This window comes from Diabrotica virgifera, chromosome 2 (genome assembly GCF_917563875.1).
Source record: "Diabrotica virgifera virgifera chromosome 2, PGI_DIABVI_V3a".
In the NCBI taxonomy this organism is placed as follows: domain Eukaryota; kingdom Metazoa; phylum Arthropoda; class Insecta; order Coleoptera; family Chrysomelidae; genus Diabrotica; species Diabrotica virgifera.
In genome coordinates, this window is record NC_065444.1 from 162,862,202 (window position 1) to 162,874,351 (window position 12,150).

Consider the following 12,150-nt stretch of genomic DNA (forward strand, 5'->3'; position numbering starts at 1 on the left):
GGACAATAACTAGTAATAAACAATCATATTATAAAAAACCTCAATTATAAAAATTATTAAAAATGTATAAACATTTTCAATTTCTTTGCAATCCGAAAATGCAGCAGCATTATACTCTAGTTAAATCAAAGAGTGCAGGAAGAGTCTATACCGGTTTCGGGTATTTTTTACTCTCATCAGTAGTCCCATATCCTCTTCTCTCCAATTTAACCAGGTACAGTAGACTCGCGATTATCCGAGGTATCTGGGACCGTGACTACCTCGGATATAGAAAAACTCGGTTAAAACTGATATTGGTTATGTTGATAGAAAAACACGTAAATAACCATAATTGGGCCATGTTAAACAAAAAGCAACCAACCCTCAATTTGTAAATTAAGAGGAAATTAACTTTTTATGTTTTTCTAAATATTTAATTTTAGAGCAATTTTATCGTAGTAGTATCAAAATTATCCTAATAAATTTTTACAAAAAAAATAGCCATATTGAGGGTTAGTTTCTTTTTGCTGTTGGAAATATATCTAATAAAATGCAATCTGCAAAATCCAACCAACCGACAAAATCCATGAATAAAACCGAATAATTTCAGTCAACTCAGTAATACCATACAGTAGAATTTCTACCATTAAACATAATATCAATACAAATAAAAAATATGCGATAATCAGTCAAAACAACAAACCATAATATTTAAAAAGTAAGATAAACATAGCCTTAATCCTAAAACTTACCATTTTCTGCAATTTCGCGAGCTGCTTTAAGAGGCTACAGTAGCGATCAACAGGTAGCCACAAACGCGTTCCAAGATTGCGGCTCTAATTTTAAATATTTTGTCGAGATATTTGGCACACATATTCGTAATATAATAAAGAATGGCGGTATAGAGCCCAATTTCAGAAGTATGTTAGTACGTGGAAATTACTCTGTAACTAAATAAAATATTGAAAAAAGGAGCCTGTACCGCCATTAAGAAGAAAAAAATAATAAACTTTCTTCAAATAAACTTTTTTATCCCAAGCCTAGATTTTGTGTAATCTTGGAACTACTAAAATTTTTTATTTCTAATAAGAAATCGAACATATTATAACTAAATAACTAATTAGGCAACATAGAGAAATTATCACTGTCATTTTGACAAACCTGTGTTAGATTTTCTCTAATATGTTCTGTCATCTTTATCTATATCTGTTCAGTGCAGTAGTGTGTTAATTTAAGAATTCGTTATTGTTGTTTCAGAGGAAAGAAGTGTTTATTGATAGTTACTTTATTATTATATTTGTTGTTGTATAAGTTGTTGGCCTCTTTGGAAGAATAGATTGTTGTTAAGTGTGAGTTTTAGTTATATGTAGGTAGGTAAGTATATTTTACGTAAAAATATTTCGAATTCTTCTTCGCATTCTTTCGAATGCGAGTATATAAAGTTTTAGGAGGATTTTTTATTCTTAAAATATTATCAATAGTTTAACAAAATGGAAAAAGTAAATCAAACAAAAAATAAAGTGAAACCTTCCAAGAAAAAGTCCATTAAAATCCGTGCCAAAATTATGCGAAAATCGAAATTTGTTTCGCTTCACAACAAAAAATGATTATTTATTATTGTTTTATTATTAGATATTTCATGCACATACCTTTCTAAATACCTATCTTAACATAAAATTTTCACCCATTTTGGGTTATTTTCATAAATATGTATTTATTAATAATAAAATCCTTTTCTATTACTTCCATTTAGCGCGACTATGATATTGTCAAAATATTAATCTTAGAAAATGTCAAAGATTACCACTGTTGTCAAAGTTTATGATACTATATCCCGAAGTTATATTTTGTGGCCACCTGTTGATTGCTACTGTTTACTCTTAATTATTTTAACAGTTCTTGATGTAAACATATTTTTCGCATTAAATATTCAAAGATTTCTTCATTTAATAGATATAACACAACAAATATTTTAATATTTAAGCACGAACTAATATTGGTCAGTACCTACACGTAAAAACAAAAAGATGCAACATTCCAGGAACCGTAATCGGCATTACAATATCAACCCACTTGGCTGGTACTTTTCGACAGTGCAATGTAATAATATGTTCAGTCACACAAACAATCCAAGTGGGTTGGTTGTCTTATGCGAAATCTTAAGTGAACTATTATTAAACAGAAATAATTTGGAGTACTTAGTATTTTTCATGGTTTAATATTTAGAATGGCTTGGTTGCTTTTTACACAATGTAGAATACACATTTTTAAATCGATATGTGACATTATCTTGTTTTCCTCAAAAATGTGGGTTGGTTGCTTTTTGCATAACGAGGCCCAATTGTGGATATTTTAATCACAAAACTAATAACTTTTACTGTCTATAAAAGATAAAAACATTTACCTTATCAATATTACTGTTTAAAAAAATATTTGATTGATTTTTGCGTAAGCTTCATTCCTGTTTTTGAGGCGGCGATGTTGCGCCATGGTTGAAAGTTGTAACTCACCAGTTATGACTTTTGCCTCGGTTAACCGAGAATCGGATAATCGCGAGTCTACTGTACTTCGCTTTGGGTCGTTCCGAATTGCAAAGAAAGAAATACCGCGGATATCCTAGACGTCTACCGAGAAACAAAATAAGTTATCAATCAAGTAGCACAGAAAACGACAATAAATATCGTTCCCATAGCACCGGATTGACAAAGGTGGAACTTTGTCTGGTTACTACCCCCGTGATTTTCAAAAATTATAAATCATACGGGTGCCGAGACGATATTAAGATGAGGGAATTTTAAATAATTCACGCCCCATCTGCTCAGCGTAGTAAAAGTTCCAACGAGAAAGATTTCTTAGTACTCCACAAAAGAGTAAATGAATTAAAAATGTATAAACATTTTCAATTTCTTTGCAATCCGAAAATGCAGCTGCATTATACTCTAGTTAAATCGGAGAGTGCAGGAAGGGTCTATACCGGTTTCGGGTATTTTTTTACCCTCATCAGTAGTCCCATGTCCTCTCCTCTCCAATTTAACCAGATACTTCGCTTTGGGCCGTTCCGAATTGCAAAGAAAGAAATGCCGCGGATATCCTAGAGACATCTAACGAGAAACAAAATAAGTTATCAATCAAGTAGCACAGAAAACGACAATAAATATCGTTCCCATACCACCAGATTGAGAACAGGTGGAACTTTCTCTGGTTACTACCCCCCGTGATTTTCAAAAATTATAAATCATACGGGTGCCGAGATGAAATTAGATGAGGGAATTTTAAATAATTCACGTCCCATCTGCTCAGCGTGGTAAAAGTTCCAACGAGAAAGATTCCTTAGTACTCCACAAAAGAGTAAATTAATTAAAAATGTATAAACATTTTCAATTTCTTTGCAATCCGAAAATGCAGCAGCATTATACTCTTTTAAATCGAAGAGTGCAGAAAGAGTCTATACCGGTTTCGGGTATTTTTTACCCTCATCAGTAGTCCCATATCCTCTTCTCTCCAATTTAACCAGGTACTTCGCTTTGGGCCGTTCCGAATTACGAAGAAAGAAGTGCCGCGGATATCCTAGAGACATCTACCGAGAAACAAAATAAGTTATCAATCAAGAAACTAAAACGACAATATTTATAATTTTTGAAAATCACGGGGGTAGTAACCAGAGAAAGTTCCACCTGTTGTTAATCTGGTGGTATGGGATACTTGATTGATAACTTATTTTGTTTCTCGGTAGATATCTCTAGGATATCCGCGGCATTTCTTTCTTTGCAATTCGAAACGGCCCAAAGCAAAGTACCTGGTTAAATTGGAGATAAGAGGATATGGGACTACTGATGAGGTTAAAAAAATGCCCGAAACCGGCATAGACTCTTCCTGCACTCTCCGATTTAACCAGAGTATAATGTTGCTGCATTTTCGGATTGCAAAGAAATTGAAAATTTTTAATTCATTTACTCTTTTGTGGAGTACTAAGGAATCTTTCTCATTGGAACTTTTACCACGCTGAGCAGATGGGACGTGAATTATTTAAAATTCCCTCATCTTAATTTCGTCTCGGCACCCGAATGATTTATAATTTTTGAAAATCACGGGGGGTAGTAACCAGAGAAAGTTCCACCTGTTGCCAACCTGGTGGTATGGGAACGATATTTATTGTCGTTTTCTGTGCTACTTTATTGATAACTTATTTTATAAAAATTATTATTTATTTTTCCATCGAGTGCTTTGGTGCACAGAGTGCCTTCTTGTACTTGCATCTGTTTGTGGAGCAGTTTTTGTTGCAGCTGCAATTGACAAGACCTTGTCCTGAACCAACTAAATTTATCGTAGCTTATTAACACATTCGTGGACACGACTGCATATGCAGACACGTACAAAGGGACGTGACTGTCTGCATATGAAGTATCTGTGAATGTGTTAAGTAAGAAAAAATAAACAAAGAATATGCTATCTGAAGGACACCAAGTTTGATGCAAACTTTGTAAAATCCCTTATCATTTATCTGAAGAGTCACTCCAATAATGTTTCTGAGATCACCTTTGCCTGTAAGTATCACTGTCTTCTCTTAGGTTAGCATTAAAATTATTGTTTATTATCTTCCTTAAGTTATCTTGATCCTGAATGTCATATATGATTTTTTGCTGCAAAGATGAAGTCGAAAGTCCTAAACCAAGGCTCTAAAATATCGTTAATGGTTGCAGCTATGAGAGATTCAGTTTAATCAGAACAATTTTTATTATACCTCAGATCTAAGTGTCATCAAAGCACTCCATGAAAAAACATAATCATTTTTATAATTGAGGTATAATTATTGTTTCTATGAAAACACTGAATATTTTTTATATGATTGCTTGTATTCTGAATTCTATTGTACTGAATTTCGGAGTATTTTATTTAGTTTATCTATTTATTTTGGCTTTGTAGGTCCTACTATAATGTTTATACTAGGCCATACTAGTTTATCCTGCAGTGTCCGTATTAATATCAGGATAAACTAGTTTGACCTAGGCTAAACTAGTTTATCCTATCACGTTTAGGACAAACTAGTTTATCCTAACGCGCTCAGGACAAACTATCCTGAAATCGGGTTTGGTCGGTAACATATACATATAGTCTAAGAGCTGGGAGCGGATTTTGTGCGTGATAAGTAATATGGAAAAACTATATGGGGATATGTTGAACTAGTTGTGTACATTACTTTCCCCAACGGCCGGAAATCAGAGTGGGGGCCGAGGGTAGATATAAGGGGTTAAAGTCGCGGTTTTTATTATTTTTTTTTTGTGACGCTCTTGATAGAGATAGTGCACCAAAATTTGGAAATAACTAGTTCATGACGTAAATAATTAAAATCTCCACGGGCGGAAACCTGCGTGGCCGATAAAGGGGTGCGGGGTGGATATAAAAATTATAACAGGTAAAAGGGGGAGAAGTGTACTTTTGAAGTGTGTAAAATTAATAATTCTTAGCTGAGCGCTTTCGGCTTATAAAGCCATCTTCGGAGCTACGGTCAAAAAGGTCAAAATACCACTATGAAGAGAGATGGGTTCCATTTATGATATGAAATACTTCTGTTTCTTATGTAGTTTTTTATTTTATTGGTTGGAAAAAACCTTGTCTGTCTGTTTAAAAAATTGTTCAATTTGCTGCTGATTAATTTTGTATCCAGAAAAGTTAAACATCAAGAACGAGCACAAAGGACTTTCACACGAAAATTACATTATATATAAAACGAATATTTGATCATGGTAAGGTCAAAAAGACCTTACCATTTGAATACTGCGGTGTCAGATAGCAGAATCTATTCTAAGGTGTAAACTCTTCAATGGCAGCAGTTATACAATTCTCAAGAAAAACCTTATTTTTTAAATTAATTTGGATCTCAAATAATCAATAAACTATATTGAAAGTATAATTGATTGCGATACTGTGTATATTGCATATGTATTATCCAATAATTACTTACCGGTATTTAAATTTTCCTCTAAAGATCCAGTTTTATTGTTGTAAGCTTCTTGATAACGTATGTCCCTAAAGTTTTCGGAAAAAATATATATGTATTTTTTAATTGTAAATTAATTTTATTTTATTAACTAAATACAAAAAATTAAGTCTACATATTTAAGGTTTATAATGTATTTTTATAGAACAGAAAGAGGTCCGTGATCTTCGATGGCACGTAAATTTGGTCTTGCATGTGCAGTAAGTCTTTGGACTGTTTCTAAATCAATCTCACGAAATTTTTGCAAAATTCTTCGCCTTAGCTGATCTTCATTTTGGGCTTCTCAGCCATTATTATACACCATTCGACTCAAAACAGCCCAAAACTCTTCTATATAGGCCTCGCCTGGGGCACATTTGGAGGGTTGTCGCGCTTGGGAACAAAATTTATATTTTGAGCAGTTAACCAATCTGTAGTTCTCCTGGCGTAATGGCATGACGCTAAGTCGGGCCAAAATATAATTTCATCATTGGAGTGATGAGTATTTATAAATTGAACAAGCTTTGTAAGACACCTGTCAATGTAAATGTCAGCATTGAGAGCTTCACCGCGAACACGCCCAACAAACGGCTGTGAAACACCAGCTTCTGAGATGGCACACCATACCAAAATTTTATCGGCAAATTTCACTTTTCCCTTAAACCTAACTTCGTCCGGTGCATTTTGTACATTGCGTGTATAAAATCCGTCGTTGCCCTTCATTTCGGAATTGGATAAAGTGAAATACTTTTCATCATCCATAATGAGAATTTTACCAGGAAAATGGATGCGTCTCAATGCACGGCAACATCTAGGAATTTTTTCTAAATGGGTTGGTGTGTACTTAGGAGCTTTTTTCTTTTATATCGTTTTAAATTATTCCTAGAAATTGTTCTACTTACAGTCATTCGTGAAACATTATATCTTCGGTCAACATTTCGCAAAGATTTTCCTAATTGGTTCTCCATACTCTGAATTAATATCTGTTCTCGAGCAGGAGTTAAAACTCTTGGTCTTCCACTTTTGGGCAAATTAAGGCATGGTATACCATTTTCGCACTCTTTAATTGTCTGGTAAATCGTTGACATGGAAATATTTTGAGCACTAAAAATTCTTACAATATTGCGTTTTGGTACATGTCCAACTAAACGATAAATACTTTGACGAATATTAAGTTTGTACGACATCTTAACGAACCGTATTTGTCAATCAATCAAGACATGTTATTTATATCCCCGTTTAGGCTTAAGCCTCTTCAGGGTACTGGAACTCCCTTTTTTTTTTTGCGGGAGTGTGTGGAACATGGTTGTTTCCAAAAAGAGTAACGTGTTGTAGAGAGGTGTGGGGTTAGACAGTGGTTTTTGCTAGTGCTGGGTTAGCTGGAGCGAGCGAGAAGAAGTAATGCTATGTTCTGTATTGCTAATCTCTGCGTTAGGTACCTGCCAAGCAGCGAAGGTAGCTGTCACTAGTGGACCGGCTCTTGGATTCAGCGTTTGGGATGCAGTTTGGTTACCTGCGATATAGTAGGGGAGTATTTTCTAGTATTTCGTGGAACTCATCGGGAAGTTCGTTTCTAGCTAATTGAAGAAGTTTAGCCGGAGGGAACGGAACTTTATTTTTGGGAATCCCGGTGAGTCTAAAACCGCGCCTATTGCAAGGTGTTTTTAGGATGTTTTTGGCTCTAATGTTAGAGCCGTTGATGACGCGCATTGTATACTTGCTGCCGAGAGAACTGATTCTGTCGACAATTTTGGGGACTTTAGCGAGTGGATGTACTAGTACAGATGGATACATCCTTCCCTTCCTCAGGCACTTCCTCAGAACCCTGCGTTCTGTGGCAGCTATTCTGTTGTTGGCTCGTGGTTTTAGCAGCGTATAGAGGCACGATCTGTAATCGATTATCGGTCTTATGAATGTTTTGTACGTGTGTACAAGTGTTTTGCTGGACGTACCTCCAAACCTTCCAGAAAGTGCTCCCAGGAGACGACTCTCTTCCTTACCTTGTTTAAGGTGTTTGTAACGTCAATGTTCCAGTTGAGAGTCCAGTCGAAGTGAACTCCCAAATAGACCACCGAAGGACGATATTCGAGTCTCTCTCCCTGGAGAACGATCCTAGCCTCCTCGAAGGAGGATCGGCTACTAGGATGTCTGAAGGCGATCATCTGGGTTTTCGTGGCGTTCAGCGTTACTCTCCACCTGTTACACCATCTGACCATTTTGTCCAGCAATGTTTGTGCTTTTTCGAATACAGAGGGCCTTTTTTTCTGTATTTTTTCCGAATACCGTATTTGTCAAAACTGACATTGTTTATATTGTCTAAGTTGTTTACTAATTTTGGTTTCCAATGGCAACTTGATCCAACACTTCCTACCAATAATAATTTTAAATCTAAAATTTTCCGAAAACTTTAGTGACATACGTTATTTCAGTTTACACGCTTTTCTAATATTCAATTTATCTCTGCAATATTTTAAAGAGTCTTCATTGAACAAAATAATTCTATCATTTTCGTTACAAGCAATTTTTAGAACACACGAAGCATAAACGTTTTCATCCATTTTTGAATACAACGATACAACCGTTCACTCAAAAATCACATAGGCGTTACATGCAAGGCGTTATTTGGATATCAAATTCAACGCTCCAAGAGATTCGTGTCGGAACTAACCCAAGCGGATGATGACTCAGGAATTTCAAAATTTAATTTCGGTAGGAAATTTTAAATATAGCTTAAACTATTTAAATATAATGTTGTACAGTTGGAAATTTTTTTAAATTGGTAAATTTTTAGGAAAAATAACCCCCACCTAGCTCTGCGCCCTTCTGGATTTTGATCAGACATTTAAATTAATTAATTGTGCAAATTCCGGACATATTCTCGACGACGATCATCACCCAAAAGTTTTGCATATTGACCCCTGCCCGCCACCCCTTTGTTCCCCCACGCAGCATTACGTCCCTAGAGATTTTGCTAAGTTACGTCATGATTTACTTATTCCCAAATTTTGGTGCACTATCCCGATCACGAACGTTACAAAAACCTCTTATAATTTTTATATACACCCCTGCCCTTACCCCTTTGTTCCCTATACAGCGTTCGGCCCCTAGAGATTTTGTTTAGTTACGTCATGACCTATTTATTCCCAAATGTTGGTGCACTATCTCTATCACGAACGTCACAAAAAACCCCTTATAATTTATATATTCACCCCTGCCCCTACCTCTTTGTCACCAAAAGCAGCGTTCCGCCCTTGGGTATTTTACTTAGTTACGTCATGAACTAGTTATTCCCAAATTTTTGTGCACTATCTCGATTATGAGCTTCAGAAAAAAAAATAGTAAAAACTGCGTCTTTGATCCCTTATAACTACCCTCGTCCCCCACTCTGGTTTCCGTCTCTGGGGATTTTACTTAGTAATGTGATGGTCTACTTATTCCCAAATTTTGGTGCACTATCTCGATCAGGAACGTCAGAAAAAAACCCTTTTAATTTTTATATTCACCCCTGTCCCCACCACTTTGTCGGCCACGCAGCGTTCCGCCCCTGGAGATTTTAATTCGTTACGTCATGGCCTACTTATTCCCAAATTTTGGTGCACTATCTCGATCATGAGCGTCACAAAAAAAATAATAAAAACCGCGAATTTAACCCCTTATAACTATCCCTGTCGACCAATCTGGTTTCCGGCTCTGAGGATTTTACTTAGTTATGTCATGGTCTACTTATTCCCAAATTTTGGTGCACTATCTCGATCAGGAACGTCACAAAAAACCAAATTATAATTTTTATATTCACCCCTTCCCCCACCCCTTTGTCGGCCACGCAGCGTTCCGCCCCTGGAGATTTTAATTAGTTACGTCATGACCTACTTATTCCCAAATGTTGGTGTACTATATCAAGAGCGTCACAAATAAAATAATAAAAACCGCGACTTTGACCCCTTATAACTACCCTCGGCCCCCACTCTGGTTTCCGGCTGTTGGTGAAAGTCATGTACAGTATTTCTCATGATCATTTTTCAGTGCGTAACAAATGATAGGAAAAAGGGTAAGTCCGTGATAATACACATTTATGACATTTATTCTAACATGACATTTTAGTTAATCTGACAGTTGTCACATTTTATTTTCAATTTGGAATAAAAACAAATCAAAAGTGTTTCTTGCATTTATAAAATGGTATTTTCTTTGATTTGTATAGTCATAAATTATACAGATTATATTTGTAATATTATTATCTAATTAAAAAAAATATTTTTTTTATTATGGCGCCTGTTGGAGAAATAAATTCCCAACATTAATATTTAGTAAAACTATATTTTGTTTCAATATTTTATTTAGTGGTTTGCGCCTTGTGTACACTTCACAAAGATGTTTCTATGTTTTTATGTTCTATAATTCAAAGTGTACACAAAGGCGCAATATTCAAAAAAAAAAAGTTCGTTGCCACGGTGTTGTTATATAGAATAATAAGATAATAAAAAACGGGAAAGTAGGGCGTGTGTCCGATCCCACACAAAAATTGCTTTAATACCAAAAGTTTGTGTTATTGTAATAAAATATTAGTTGTGAAAAGTGTCTTTAGTTATTCCTAGCTTCAGAAGTGTAAAACCAGTGTAAAATTATTTCCTTGGTGTTGCAAAAATCCAACATCAAGTTTGATCCAGTCGAGCCGGAAATAAAAAGAAGCTAGGAATTACTCAATTTCCAGAAGGTAAGAAACACACCTAATAAAAAAAAAAGAAGAAATTATTGAACAAAAAAGAAATTATTAGAAAAGAAATTACAAAAAAGAAAAATCATTAAAAAATTAATTTTGTAAAACGTCAAGCTCATACAATAGCGCCATCTATGTAAAAGAGGGCGAACGACCGACGTCGAATGGTTATCAAGCGATCGAGAGAAATAATCGATGTTTTATGAAATCGATCATATATGAAGTGACAGAAAACTGACATTGACAGTGAATACAAAATTAAATAAATCATAGAGGTAAATATTGCTAATATATAACTCTATGAAATAAATTGACTGTTTGTGTTTTGGTTTTTTTAGGTAGATTCATATAAAAAAAAAAAAAATGCCCGCTAAAAAGGATATTGAAATGCTAAAAACTAAAAAATCTCAAGAAATTCAGTCTATTAAAACTATTACAAGGTTTGTTGAAAAACATTTGGACAAAGAAATTTCTGAATTAATAATTAATCAATTACAAACTAGGAAAGACTTACTAATAGAAAATTTTAATAAACTTCAAGATCTTCATTGTGAAATTTTATGTTGTGAACAGGGGTATGCAGATTCCATTGATAATATTAGAGAGGAATACTTTGACACATTAGCTAAAATTAATAGTCAACTCTCAAAAACAGTAATACAGAGCGTAAGTACTAATCCACAAGATGTAAATAATTCTTTTTATTCTTCAAATATTCCACGAATAGAAATTCCTTGTTATGACGGCAAAGATTTAACAAGTTATAGACCTTTTATAGATTTATTTCTAGCTGTTTTTGATAGAAATAAGTCACTGCAAAATGTTGAAAAACTTTTTCATTTAAAGAATCATTTGGAAGGAGAGGCAAGAAGCCTAATAAATGATCTACCTCTAACAAATGACTCTTATAATGATGCATTGAGAATGTTAGATAACCGTTATAACAATGAAACAATATTAATAAATTCTCACATTTATTCACTACTTGACATTCCCTCCATTCAAAAAGGAACTTCCACCGCCTTACGTGAGTTCATTAGTAAAGTGAGACAGCAGTTAGGTGCACTAAAAAACTTAAAGCAACCCGTAGAAAGTTGGGATATGATCCTTATTTGCATTTTAACTAAAAAACTAGATCACTATACTAATAGATCATTTCAAATTGATAGGGACAACTCAAAATTGCCAAATTTAAAAGATTTCTTATCTTATATTGAAAATAGGGCTACAGCTTTAGAAACTGTAACCACTCCAGATAAAAAATGTAGCACTAACAAAGAAAGGTATCAAAAAACTCACTTGGCTACAAGTAAAGTCAAATTAGAAACCAGGTGTAGCTTTTGTTCATCCTCAGGCCATAAAATTTATAATTGTTCCAGTTTCAAATCTGTTTCAGTAAATGATAGAGTGTCTTTTATAGACAGTCATAAGGCTTGTCGAATTTGTTTGAATAATCATCCTGGTAGGTGTAAAATGA